Raw genomic sequence first — 14,675 nt, 5'->3', positions numbered from 1 at the left:
GGCATATTTATTTGTGTTAAGAGAAAATGTGAATGTGATCAAATGTATTTTATATTCAAACCTCGGGTGGCTAGGCTACCTAGACCTTATCAATCCAAAATGATTGACTGGAATTAATCAATCAACACAATAGTGATTAAATACTGATTGAGTAACTTTAATTACAGATGCAAAAGGCCCACATGATGCAACCCTGCATGCTCAGCCCTATATTGTCCAATAGCAGTTGTTGTCTAGTTTTTATAGAAGCCCATTCCCACCACCCAAAACATTTTTTTAAAGTCGATATTATCTCAAGATTTTTAGATATATCAAGTCAACATTTTGAAATACTAATTCAAAATATCGAGATACTACCTAAAAATGTCAAAATACTATCTAAACATTTCCAGATATAGGATATGTTTCTTCATTTGTAGCATTGTGTGGTGATTTCCATCTATTCATGTTGCATAGATCAGCACAGCAATAACCTTCCAGGTAAAGACATTCCTGTGGTCCATTAAGCTACACATTGTGTGTGTGTATCAATGTCCTGTTTAGGACAATAAATATAAAATGTATATGTTATCTGACAGAGTTGATAATATTGTGCTGCTTTTTATGATAATTTGGGTTATTATTTTCCGTGGCTTAGCTGATATTGTAATAATATGTGTAATTAGAGGGGCGTGGTGTTACCTACTTTGTCCATGTCTTAAGACTCCCCATGTCTATTGTTATACATTGATTGGTTGGGGTGTATTTGTGGCCCTGATAAGCACCTAATTTTCTTAATTTCTTACATAGGCAATGGACAATATCATTGAGGACTACTTCCGTCGTGGATTCACACAACATAACAATACGTTTTCAGATCATATAGAGAGTTCTAAGCAGGAATCAGCTCTTGCGGGTTAAAAACAAAACCGATGGAGCAGAGGTGCTCTCTTTCATACAACAGCAGCTTCAAACATTAGGTCGACAGCATGGCTACTGGTGAATGCACCAGAAATGTTAGATGGCCTGAATAGTTACCGACAGGGAAAATGTCAGTCAACTTCTGTGCCTCCATCCAGGTGAGGGTGCCAACCTGGGAACAAGGAACCACCTGAGAAGTTGAGAATATAACGGTTGTGGCCCATTTTACTGTTTTCACACAAAATGACATGGCTAGAAGGCTACAAGACAAACAATGACCCTAGGATCATCGCTGGGTATTTCATGGATGCTGTGAGTGACAGTAACGGATGCCCCCATAGACTGAGGCTTGATCATGGAACTGAAAATACCCATATTGCAGAGATGCAAAAATGCCTGTGTCACTCTGTGGATGAGGCTGGAACAGACTGTGTCACTTTGGGCCCAGTACTGGAAATCAAAGAATTGAGCGTTTATGGCTCACTCTGAGAAGCAAATGTTGCTCGTTTTGGATGGACCATTTTGACCAGCTTAGAGGAGATGGGCACTTTGCACACATTTTCTTAGACACATTTCTGATCCAGTTTTGTTTCCAAAACACAATACAGGTAATACCATCTCTCATATAGTTAGTTGAGTTGTCTGATTTAGTATGCATGTCATTGTACTGTGTGTATTCCAGTACATGTGCAAATTAACTTAATTTGAGTATCCTTTTAACCCTATGAATTTCCAACTTTATGTACATTATCAATAACATTTTCTCCTGGTAAGCAACTTTTTAAGCCTCTCTTCAGCTATGTGTCAAATCAGTGTCAACTAATGTGCAAGCTCAGTGGAATCCCACATTATTTCCTCTGTCTAGGAGGTGCTGGATCAGGTGGTTTATGCATGGAGCAACCACTTAATAAGGCCATCCCACAACGCTCTGGCTCCCAATGGTCGGCCAATAATGATGAATGCGTTCCCCAACCTGTACGGAGCCCAGAACTACTTACAACCTGTGGACCGTAGGGAAGCTGATACTTGACGGGAGGACTGTGCTTTTAAAGACTACACTTGTAATGAGGATGTGTTTCACCTTTGTGTTGAACTCATGGCAGAACACAACCTTATAATGTCTGATGATCTGTATATATGAAATTATAGACTTCATCAAATGATCCTTGATGGACTGGGTGTTGAGGATTTTAGCTTCTTCTCTCACTTAAAGGGCCAATCTGCAGATGCTCCATACATTTTTTTACTTATAAATTAATGATAGGAATGGGGGGATACCTAGTCAGTTGTACAACTGAAATGTGTCTTCCACATTTAATCCAGCCCCTCATAATCAACATCCACGTCTTCACTGTCCAGGGAACAGTGGGTTAATGCTCTGTTCTAACAGAGGTATTATCCAAATTGGTTCAAACATTGAATACAGGTTAACAAATTATACATCCAAAGACAATAACTAGTTGTGACACTCTAACACCCCCCCCCCCCCCAAAAAAAAGTCTGGGTAGTTGTCATAGTATATTTAAGAAATAAGACCCAAGGGGGTGTGGTATATGGCCAATATACCACGACTAAGGGCTGTTCATAGGCATGACGCAACACCATATACCACAAACCCCGGAGCTGCCTAATTGCTATTATAAACTGGTTACCAAAGTAATTAGAGTAAACCATTTTTTTGTCAGCCAATCAGCATTCAGGGCTGAAACCACCCAGTTTATTATGACAACTTTGGAACAGAACTGCAGATATGCACTAGTGGTCTTTGCTGGAGGCCTTGGATCTCTGTAAAGCTGACTGCGATTCTCTTCCCCAAAAACAGATCAGATCCTGTGCAGAACGGGAGGAACTGACACAGCCGATGTGAATCTGCTTCTCTTAGATATGTCATCATACAGTGCATTCGGAATGTATTCAGACCCCTTGACATTTTCCCCATGTTATGTTACAGCCTTATTGTAAAATGGATGAAAGTGTTTTTTCCCCTCATCAATCTACACACAATACACCATAATGACAGAGCAAAAACAGATATTTTGATGTTTTCGTAAATTTATAAAAAATGTAAAACTGAAATCACATTTACATAAGTATTCAGACCCTTTCCTCAGTACTTTGTTTAAGGACCTTTGGCAGCGATTACAGCCTCGAGTCTTCTTGGGTATGACACTACAAGCTTGGCACACCTGTATTTTGGGAGTTTCTCACATTCTTTTCTGCAGATCCTCTCAAGCTCTGTCAGGTTGGATGGGGAGCATCACTGCACAGCTATTTCCAGGTCTCTCTAGACATGTTCGATCAGGTTCAAGACTTGTCTCGAAGCCACTCCTACGTTGTCTTGGCTGTGTGCTTAGGGTCATTGTCCCGTTGGAAGGTGAACCTTCGCCCCAGTCTGAGGTGCTGAGCGGAGCAGGTTTTCATCAAGGATCTCTCTGTACTTTGCTCTGTTCATCTTTCCCTCGATCCTAAAAAACATGCCCGCAGTATGATGCTGTCACCACCATGCTTCATCGTAGGGATGTTGCCAGGTTTCCTCCAGATGTGACACTTGGGATACAGGCCAAAGAGTTCAGTTTTGGTTTCATCAGACCAGAGAATCTTGTTTCTCATGATCTGAGGGTCTTTTATGTGCCTTTTGGCAAACTCCAAGCAGGTGCCTTTTGGCAAACTGGAGCTCTGTCAGAGTGACCATCAGGTTCTTGGTCACCTACAGTGGGGCAAACAAGTATTTAGTCGGCCACCAATTGTGCAAGTTCTCCTACTTAGAAAGATGAGAGAGGCCTGTAATTTTCATCATAGATACACTTCAACTACGACAGACAAAATGAGAAAAAAAATCCAGAAAATCACATTGTAGGATTTTTAATGAATTTATTTGCAAATTATGGTGGAAAATAAGTATTTGGTCAATAACAAAAGTTTATCTCAATGCTTTGTTATATACCCTTTGTTGGCAATGACAGAGGTCAAATGTTTTCTGTAAGTCTTCACAAGGTTTTCACACACTGTTGCTGGTATTTTGGCCCATTCCTCCATGCAGATCTCCTCTAGAGCTGTGATATTTTGGGGCTGTTGCTGGGCCACACGGACTTTCAACTCCCTCCAAAGATTTTCTATGGGGTTGAGATCTGGAGACTGGCTAGGCCACTCCAGAACCTTGAAATGCTTCTTACGAAGCCACTCCTTCGTTGCCCAGGCAGTGTGTTTAGGATCATTGTCATGCTGAAAGACCCAGCCACGTTTCATCTTCAATGCCCTTGCTGATGGAAGGAGGTTTTCACTCAAAATCTCACGATACATGGCCCCATTCATTCTTTCCTTTACATGGATCAGTCGTCCTGGTCCCTTTGCAGAAAAACAGCCCCAAAGCATGATGTTTCCACCCCCATGCTTCACAGTAGGTATGGTGTTCTTTGGATGCAACTCAGCATTCTTTGTCCTCCAAACACGACGAGTGGAGTTTTTACCAAAAAGTTATATTTTGGTTTCATCTGACCATATGACATTCTCCCAATCTTCTTCTGGATCATCCAAATGCTCTCTAGCAAATATCAGACGGGCCTGGACATGTACTGGCTTAAGCAGGGCACTGCAGGATTTGAGTCCCTGGCGGCGTAGTGTATTACTGATGGTAGGCTTTGTTATTTTGGTCCCAGCTCTCTGCAGGTCATTCACTAGGTCCCCCCGTGTGGTTCTGGGATTTTTGCTCACCGTTCTTGTGATCATTTTGACCCCACGGGGTGAGATCTTGCGTGGAGCCCCAGATCGAGGGAGATTATCAGTGGTCTTGTATGTCTTCCATTTCCTAATAATTGCTCCCACAGTTGATTTCTTCAAACCAAGCTGCTTACCTATTGCAGATTCAGTCTTCCCAGCCTGGTGCAGGTCTACAATTTTGTTTCTGGTGTCCTTTGACAGCTCATTGGTCTTGGCCATAGTGGAGTTTGGAGTGTGACTGTTTGAGGTTGTTGACATGTGTCTTTTATACTGATAACAAGTTCAAACAGGTGCCATTAATACAGGTAACGAGTGGAGGACAGAGGAGCCTCTTAAAGAAGAAGTTACAGGTCTGTGAGAGCCAGAACTCTTGCTTGTTTGTAGGTGACCAAATACTTATTTTCCACTATAATTTGCAAATAAATTCATTAAAAATCCTACAATGTGATTTTCTGGATTTTCTTTTCTCATTTTGTCTGTCATAGTTGAGGTGTACGTATGATGAAAATTACAGGCCTCTCATCTTTTTAAGTGGGAGAACTTGCACAATTGGTGGCTGACTAAATACTTTTTTGCCCCACTGTACCTGACCAAGGCCCTTCTCCCCCGATTGCTCAGTTTGGCTGGGCGAACAGCTCTAGGAAGGGTCTTGGTGGTTCCAAACTTCTTCCATTTAAAAAAAAAATGTTGGTACCCTTCCCCAGATCTGTGCCTCCACATAATCATGTCTCTGAGCTCTACGGACAATTCTTTCAACCTAATTTCTTGGTTTTTGCTCTGACATGCACTGTCAACTGTGCCTTATATAGACAGGTCTATGCCTTTCCAAATCATGTCCAATCAATTGAATTCACCACAGGTAGACTCTAATTAAGTTGTAGAAACATCTCAAGGATGATCAATGGAAACAGGATGCACCTGAGCTCAATTTTGAGTCTCATAGCAAAGGGCCTGAATACCAATGTAAAAAAGGTATTTTAATAAACATTTCAAAAATTGTTTCCGCTTTGTCATTATGGGGTATTGTGTGTACATTGGGAAGGAAAATGTTTTATTTCATCCATAATCTGAATGAACTGTTTATCGCTGGATGCCCTTTCCTGTGTGTCATGGTAGTTGGAAAAACCATGGAATTCTGCACTTTTCTTCCCGTTGGCTGTAGGTCTTCCTAAGCACCAAATATCTCTGTCATCTCCTGTTTCAGTGGATAGAGTGTAGTAGCCAACTGCTCTATGATGTATGCTGGCACTTGAATCAGAGTTTTGTGCAACAACTCCTCTTCCAGGTTGTCTGCTTTTGCCTTCTTTTGACAGCTGTGAATATCCAGGATTTCTGTCAACGGCTCTGGATCTACACTGCTGAAATCCAACCGACAGGCCTCTAAGGTCAAGTGCTCCTTTTCGGTTATGTACTTCAAGAAGTTTTCCAAAAGCTGTTTGTTCCAATATTGCTGGTGCCATTTTCAAAAGTAGGCATCGCTCCTTTTTCCATCCTTCTGCAATAATGCGGCCTACACTTTGCCAATCCTTTCCCCCAAAGTCGTATCGATGAAATGGCACCTTGAATGTACTACCCATGGTACACTGGTTGTAAAACTCCCAGAACTCAGATAAACAGTCCCTCAGAACTCCGCCCTCATCAGTGACCTGTTCGTACTTTCCATCAGGAAGACTGAGTTTGATCTGAACATCAGCTTCAAGTGGTGTCATCACATAAATGGTGGATCAGTTCCTTAAGTACTTTGTTCTCAATGGACAACTAGGGTTCTACTCTTTGCTGCATTGGTGGTAGGGTGTTTCATTGTCATCAGCAGCAACATTTGCTTCTTCTCTTTCATTAGTTTAATTTGCCTCTTCGCATACTTTTGTTGTCAGGTAGAACCTCATTATATTACCCTTTGTGATGTAATATTTTTTTGTACATTTGAATGCTCTTTGTATCAGTCAGATCCACATCAAAGTCTTAGATTGTTCCGTGATAATGTTCTCCATTTGGAAAATATAAATTCTCTGCCATTTCTTTTAATTATTTTTGTTCTACAGTTCATGGGGACATCACATTTGCGGGTCCCCCCACCTCACCTGGCAATGACTTGCACAATAGTTTTCTTCTTCCTCTGATACATAATCCACCCCACTTACCTTTTTCTGTTGTTCTGCAGAGCCTTTTTGATTTTGTCTCCCCACATGAGCCCTCTTCCTGTGGCGATTGATCTTTTGACTGATCTGTTGACTGATAGCTCTGTCTGACTGATGGCTCTGTCAAACAGTTTTGCTTTTCATTTCAAAGGGCATTTTGTCTTCTGCCTGCAGTATGTGAGAATGGCAAGGCCATCCTCATAGGATGGTAGGTAGGTGCGCAGCTGCTCATCACTCATGTGTGGAAGCACACTATCATCAATCTAATGCAGGAAAGAAAATAACTCTTCCTGAACTCTTCATGTGATAAGGATCAGCACTGCAGCTCACAATAGCTTGATTAAAGGTAAACAACACTATCTTGATATAACCTACACTTTTGCACCTTCTCCTTCTCCATCTTTCTTACATTATCCCCCGGAACATTCATGCCTCATAGGAAACTATAAAAGCCGTCCATCGTGCACACACACACATTTGACATGAACACTTCAACTGATGATTTCGTCAAAATGATACAATTACCTTAACAACCTTTCTCCATAGCGCAATACATTGAATCCAACACACAGCAAACCACTCCATACCAGAGTTATATCTAAAAGTGAAACAATAGGACTACATTTTAACATTGTCTGAAGATAATATTTCCTATCCAAATAAAAATGCTTTGTCATTAAGTTATTATTTTCAATGTACGCATCTTGGGGGTTTCTATTATTTTTATGACATTTTATATGCTATTGCTGCCCCCTGGTGTAGCCTACTGTTGTGTACTTGTAGGCCTATTGGTAAATGAAGTTTTTACAAGTCTATATGCATGGGGCCAGTACTACTACAATGCAAGTAAAAATTTAGTTCGAAGACAGGTCGAATATTTGCAATGTATACATTTTAAATTCCGTAGTTGCACACACCACACCAAAATGATATATTTGATAATTGATGACGTACTTCCAAAACTATTTGCGCACGGGGAGACAATAGAAGCATTGGAACGAGAGGACAGGACACCATGGTTACAGTTCGTCTGCCACTTTTCTAATGCGGTAGCTAGTTTGAGAGGATTACGGAGCTCGTGTGATTGCATAAATAACGGGAACATTAACTAAAGATACAACTTCAAGGTAAGATTTAATTCCAGCATTTTCTTCTTTGGCTAAAGCATTGCTTCAATTAGATGACATATTACATTTATAGTGAAGGCAACAGGCAGACCTCGTCATAATCCAGCGGATAAAAACCCGATAGATACCGGATAAAAACCCGATAAATTCCACTTTATGATACAAGTATCAAACTTGGTACAATAATACTAGCCTGGGTACAAGTCTCTTTAGTTAGTCCACTCCCTGTACTCCATGTGCCAAAGAGATGGGCCTTTCTGCCATCTTCAAATATGAACATTCTATCATTAATGAGCTCTAGAAGAACAGAAGATTTTATCCTAATTTGATCACCTTCATAGATATCCTCCAATCACAACGATTGTGCAAATATTTGAACTATCACTTTTTTTCTCCACAGAACATGGCACAGATAGAACAATGAGACAGATATTTTACCGGATGTATAAAAGTGAAGCATCCGGTTGACGTTTCCACTCACTACCATAGGAAGCCCAGTGGCCGGCAGTGAGAGATGATGGAACAAAATAGATTTTGGCCCACATGCTGCGAATTTACTCATCGATTAAACATTTGATCTTAATTCAGTTTTCTGTTCCCAAAACTATAATATATTATGAACAGTGGACAAATTTTTTTTGTATACTTTTTTTGTAAACTACCGTTTGCCAAGGTTTTTAAAAATTGCTTTGTTTAGAAGGCGTACAAAGGCGAATTGAGCTATTGCACACCTCACTTTACGGAGTAGGCGTTCCCTAACGGAAATATGCAAATTCATGCTAGAATGCGCCAATAGGATCTCGCTAGCTCGTGCTTGGCTCTTCCCACCTCCTTGCTTGTTCTGCCCACTATGGCTCATTTGTTCCCATTTGAAATGACAGGTTGTGGTCTATCTTGTTTTAGTTATAAAAATAAAAATAATCTTTGATGATGGTATCTGGTTACCAAGCAACTGTTTTTGTTTGACGAACTGTTTTAGTTTGGACAAAAAATGTATTGATGGGGTTACCTGTTTAACCTCTAGCGACTCCCAAACCCGCATGCGGGAGCGTAATCATCGCCTGAAACTAATTAGCATAACGCAGTGGGCATAAATATCCCTAGAAAATGTTCCTATTCATGAAAATCACAAATTAAATATATTGAGACACAGCTTAGCCTTTTGTTAATCACCCTGTCATCTCAGATTTTCAAAATATGCTTTACAGCCAACGCTAGACAAGCATTTGTGTAAGTTTATAATAGCCTAGCATAGCATTATGCCTTGCTAGCAGCAGGCAACCTTGTCACGGAAATCAGAAAAGCAATCAAATTAAATCGTTTACCTTTGATGAACTTCGGATGTTTTCACTCACGAGACTCCCTGGTAGATTGAAGTGCTTTGAAGTGCTTTGAGAGACTAGTCAAGGACCAAATCACCTCCACCCTACCTGACACCCTAGACCCACTCCAATTTGCTTACCGCCCAAATAGGTCCACAGACGATGCAATCTCAACCACACTGCACACTGCCCTAACCCATCTGGACAAGAGGAATACCTATGTGAGAATGCTGTTCATTGACTACAGCTCGGCATTCAACACCATAGTACCCTCCAAGCTCGTCATCAAGCTCGAGACCCTGGGTCTCGACCCCGCCCTGTGCAACTGGGTACTGGACTTCCCCCAGGGCCGCCCCCAGGTGGTGAGGGTAGGCAACAACATCTCCTCCCCGCTGATCCTCAACACTGGGGCCCCACAAGGGTGCGTTCTGAGCCCTCTCCTGTACTCCCTGTTCACCCACGACTGCGTGGCCACGCACGCCTCCAACTCAATCATCAAGTTTGCGGACGACACAACAGTGGTAGGCTTGATTACCAACAACGACGAGACGGCCTACAGGGAGGAGGTGAGGGCCCTCGGTGTGTGGTGTCAGGAAAATAACCTCACACTCAACGTCAACAAAACTAAGGAGATGATTGTGGACTTCAGGAAACAGCAGAGGGAACACCCCCCTATCCACATCGATGGAACAGTAGTGGAGAGGGTAGCAAGTTTTAAGTTCCTCGGCATACACATCACAGACAAACTGAATTGGTCCACTCACACAGACAGCATCGTGAAGAAGGCGCAGCAGCGCCTCTTCAACCTCAGGAGGCTGAAGAAATTCGGCTTGTCACCAAAAGCACTCACAAACTTCTACAGATGCACAATCGAGAGCATCCTGGCGGGCTGTATCACCGCCTGGTATGGCAACTGCACCGCCCTCAACCGTAAGGCTCTCCAGAGGGTAGTGAGGTCTGCACAACGCATCACCGGGGGCAAACTACCTGCCCTCCAGGACACCTACACCACCCGATGTCACAGGAAGGCCATAAAGATCATCAAGGACATCAACCACCCGAGCCACTGCCTGTTCACCCCGCTATCATCCAGAAGGCGAGGTCAGTACAGGTGCATCAAAGCTGGGACCGAGAGACTGAAAAACAGCTTCTATCTCAAGGCCATCAGACTGTTAAACAGCCACCACTAACACTGAGTGGCTGCTGCCAACACACTGACACTGACTCAACTCCAGCCACTTTAATAATGGGAATTGATGGGAAATGATGTAAATATATCACTAGCCACTTTAAACAATGCTACCTTATATAATGTTACTTACCCTACATTATTCATCTCATATGCATACGTATATACTGTACTCTATATCATCGACTGTATCCTTATGTAATACATGTATCACTAGCCACTTTAAACTATGCCACTTTGTTTACATACTCATCTCATTTGTACATACTGTACTCGATACCATCTACTGTATCTTGCCTATGCTGCTCTGTACCATCACTCATTCATATATCCTTATGTACATATTCTTTATCCCGTTACACTGTGTACAAGACAGTAGTTTTGGAATTGTTAGTTAGATTACTTGTTATTACTGCATTGTCGGAACTAGAAGCACAAGCATTTCGCTACACTTGCATTAACATCTGCTAACCATGTGTATGTGACAAATAAAATTTGATTTGATTTGATTTGATTGCCAAAGTTAATTTTTTCCCAAAATATTATTTTTGTAGGTGAAACAGCTCCTTTGTTCTTCACATTTGGCTGAGAAATCGCCCGGAAATTGCAGTCACCACAACACCGAAAAAATATTCCAAATTAGCTCCATAATATCGACAGAAACATGGCAAACGTTGTTTAGAATCCATCCTCAAGGTGTTTTTCTAATATCTATTCGATAATATATCCGGAGGGACAATTCGTTTTTCTCTAGGACCGATTGGAGTAATGGCTACCTCTGTACTTTACGCGAGAATCTCTCTCGGAACCACCATGTGACCACTTACGCAATGTGCTTGCCTACGGCTATTCTTCAACAGAAATGCGTAAAACTACGTCACAATGCTTTAGACACCTTGGGGAATACGTAGAAAGCGTAAGCTCGTTGATGGTACATTCACAGCCAAATAGGGAGTCATTGGAACGCAGCGCTTTCAAAACCTGGGGCACTTCCGGATTGGATTTTTCTCAGGCTTTCGCTTGCAACATCAGTTCTGTCATACTCACAGACAATATCTTTACAGTTTTGGAAACGTTAGAGTGTTTTCTATCGAAAGCTGTCAATTGTATGCATATTCTAGCATCTTTTCCTGACAAAATATCCCGTTTAAAACGGGAATGTTGTTTTTCCAAAAATGACAATACTGCCCCTAGAGTTCCAATAATTGGTTACCTGTTTCTCTGCTGGTATTGTATTTCTCCTGAAGTGACGTGTACAGGGCAGGTTTCCTGTCACGTTTCTTAAAATTGACACTAAACAGAATATGTAAGGGATAATCAACGAGGGACAATGGAAAATAATGAATGACACGGAATTGCATTATTTCCCAGGGAACGCATATAGCTCCGAGTTGATTATCCCTTTTATATTATCGCTATAATTTAACACATTTGACGCAAAAAAAATGTGTTCATTTGCAGGTAAAAATGTGTTAAATATCCACTGAAGTAGGTAGCAAGTTAACTAGATAGGTACAGTAGTAGCCTTGGTAACCAAACAAACAGAATTGCTAGTTCAGCTATCCAAACCATTAGTCGTAGCTTGCTATTATGAAAATCGAATTCAACAATGCATTAATGTTTTCAATTCGACTTTTGCTTTCAAAAGCAGATCAAACATAGAGCATGTAAGAATAAGAATGGACTATACAGGGATGCAAACTAGTCACCTTTCGGCAAATTCACTGTTTTTAAACCAGAATAGGTCAGCTACGTGATTCTAATATGCGCGTTTGGGTCAATAATGGCTGTAAGCGAACCAGTGATACGCGTTTTGAGCAATACTGTCTGTATCCAAGGCTCGAGCTTGGGTTCAGCCAGTCATTCACATAACAGAATGCAGCACATGACTGAGAGAAGAGACAGACAGCTTGCTTAATTACAGCATCAGTACGCGTTCTGGAAAGACAGCGGAGAGTGGAAAGGCAGTTTGCCAGTTACAACACACTAGCGCTTCCCCTGATCAACAACGAAGAGGTAGGTGAGAAGCCTGGAGACGGAGGTGAGAAGGTGATGAAGCGTACTTCATGAGCTGTAACTGAAAAACAACTGGCATTTGGAAAGTTTGAGGTTAGGGAGCAAGTGTGGTGGAACAATAATTGTTAGCATTGTTAAGTATCTTGCTACAGTACCGGGATCAAATTCTCAATTAGCTAGCAAATGTTGATCAACTTTAGCTAACTTAGCTGATCAAATAATTGAGTTTATGATGTGAAAATTAGATAAATTAACGTTTCAACATCAGATGAGGTAACGTTAACTCGAGGAACCAATTAGCTATCGTATTAAATGGTATACGACTCGTTGCCGTTCCTCAAGCTATAACGTTAGTTGCTCACTGGACCCTGGAAATCTGTGTGAAATGTTAACTAGTTAACCTTAGTAGTTAATGTAGTTAATTAGCTAGCTACAGTGCCTTGCGAAAGTATTCGGCCCCCTTGAACTTTGCGACCTTTTGCCACATTTCAGGCTTCAAACATAAAGATATAAAACTGTATTTTTTTGTGAAGAATCAACAACAAGTGGGACACAATCATGAAGTGGAACGACATTTATTGGATATTTCAAACTTTTTTAACAAATCAAAAACTGAAAAATTGGGCGTGCAAAATTATTCAGCCCCTTTACTTTCAGTGCAGCAAACTCTCTCCAGAAGTTCAGTGAGGATCTCTGAATGATCCAATGTTGACCTAAATGACTAATGATGATAAATACAATCCACCTGTGTGTAATCAAGTCTCCGTATAAATGCACCTGCACTGTGATAGTCTCAGAGGTCCGTTAAAAGCGCAGAGAGCATCATGAAGAACAAGGAACACACCAGGCAGGTCCGAGATACTGTTGTGAAGAAGTTTAAAGCCGGATTTGGATACAAAAAGATTTCCCAAGCTTTAAACATCCCAAGGAGCACTGTGCAAGCGATAATATTGAAATGGAAGGAGTATCAGACCACTGCAAATCTACCAAGACCTGGCCGTCCCTCTAAACTTTCAGCTCATACAAGGAGAAGACTGATCAGAGATGCAGCCAAGAGGCCCATGATCACTCTGGATGAACTGCAGAGATCTACAGCTGAGGTGGGAGACTCTGTCCATAGGACAACAATCAGTCGTATATTGCACAAATCTGGCCTTTATGGAAGAGTGGCAAGAAGAAAGCCATTTCTTAAAGATATCCATAAAAAGTGTTGTTTAAAGTTTGCCACAAGCCACCTGGGAGACACACCAAACATGTGGAAGAAGGTGCTCTGGTCAGATGAAACCAAAATTGAACTTTTTGGCAACAATGCAAAACGTTACGTTTGGCGTAAAAGCAACACAGCTGAACACACCATCCCCACTGTCAAACATGGTGGTGGCAGCATCATGGTTTGGGCCTGCTTTTCTTCAGCAGGGACAGGGAAGATGGTTAAAATTGATGGGAAGATGGATGGAGCCAAATACAGGACCATTCTGGAAGAAAACCTGATGGAGTCTGCAAAAGACCTGAGACTGGGACGGAGATTTGTCTTCCAACAAGACAATGATCCAAAACATAAAGCAAAATCTACAATGGAATGGTCGCCCGGCCGACTAGCATCACTACTCTGGATGGTTCTGACTTAGAATATGTGGACAACTACAAATACCTAGGTGTCTGGTTAGACTGTAAACTCTCCTTACATAGTCACATTAACTTCTCTCGGATAGGGGGCAGCATTCGGAAATGGCCAAGTCAAAGTCCAGACCTGAATCCAATCGAGAATATGTGGAAAGAACTGAAAACTGCTGTTCACAAATGCTCTCCATCCAACCTCACTGAGCTCGAGCTGTTTTGCAAGGAGGAATGGGAAAAAAACTTCAGTCTCTCGATGTGCAAAACTGATAGAGACATACCCCAAGCGACTTACAGCTGTAATCGCAGCAAAAGGTGGCGCTACAAAGTATTAACTTAAGGGGGCTGAATAATTTTGCACGCCCAATTTTTCAGTTTTTGATTTGTTAAAAAAGTTTGAAATATCCAATAAATGTCGTTCCACTTCATGATTGTGTCCCACTTGTTGTTGATTCTTCACAAAAAAATACAGTTTTATATCTTTATGTTTGAAGCCTGAAATGTGGCAAAAGGTCGCAAAGTTCAAGGGGGCCGAATACTTTCGCAAGGCACTGTATATCAACGGAATTCATCTAACAAAAGGGCCATTTGTGATGTTTATGGGACATATTGGAGTGCCAACAAAAGAAGCTCGTTAAAGGTAAGGCAT

The 14,675-nt window shown here is 41.5% G+C and overlaps 1 protein-coding gene across 5 annotated transcripts in view; it reads left to right on the top strand.

The window, feature by feature from the left end:
- Positions 1 to 7,545: 7,545 nt before the first annotated feature.
- The window catches only part of LOC110533773 (unconventional myosin-Ic), a 44,544-nt gene continuing 37,414 nt past the window's right edge, over positions 7,546 to 14,675 (top strand). The window contains exon 1 of one of the 5 annotated variants that reach the window (XM_036990181.2): positions 7,546 to 7,882. The gene's annotated coding sequence lies outside the window, so the exon portion shown is untranslated. Of the gene's footprint in view, positions 7,883 to 12,259; positions 12,410 to 14,675 lie in introns of those variants that run through there. The other 4 variants (XM_036990179.2, XM_090186516.1, XM_090186519.1 and 1 more) reach the window with 4 other exon arrangements.

The sequence above is a fragment of the Oncorhynchus mykiss genome, chromosome 10 (assembly GCF_057628025.1).
Source record: "Oncorhynchus mykiss isolate SJ-2025 chromosome 10, ASM5762802v1, whole genome shotgun sequence".
In the NCBI taxonomy this organism is placed as follows: domain Eukaryota; kingdom Metazoa; phylum Chordata; class Actinopteri; order Salmoniformes; family Salmonidae; genus Oncorhynchus; species Oncorhynchus mykiss.
Note: the sequence above shows the minus strand (reverse complement) of the source record. Positions and strands in the feature narration are given on the sequence as shown.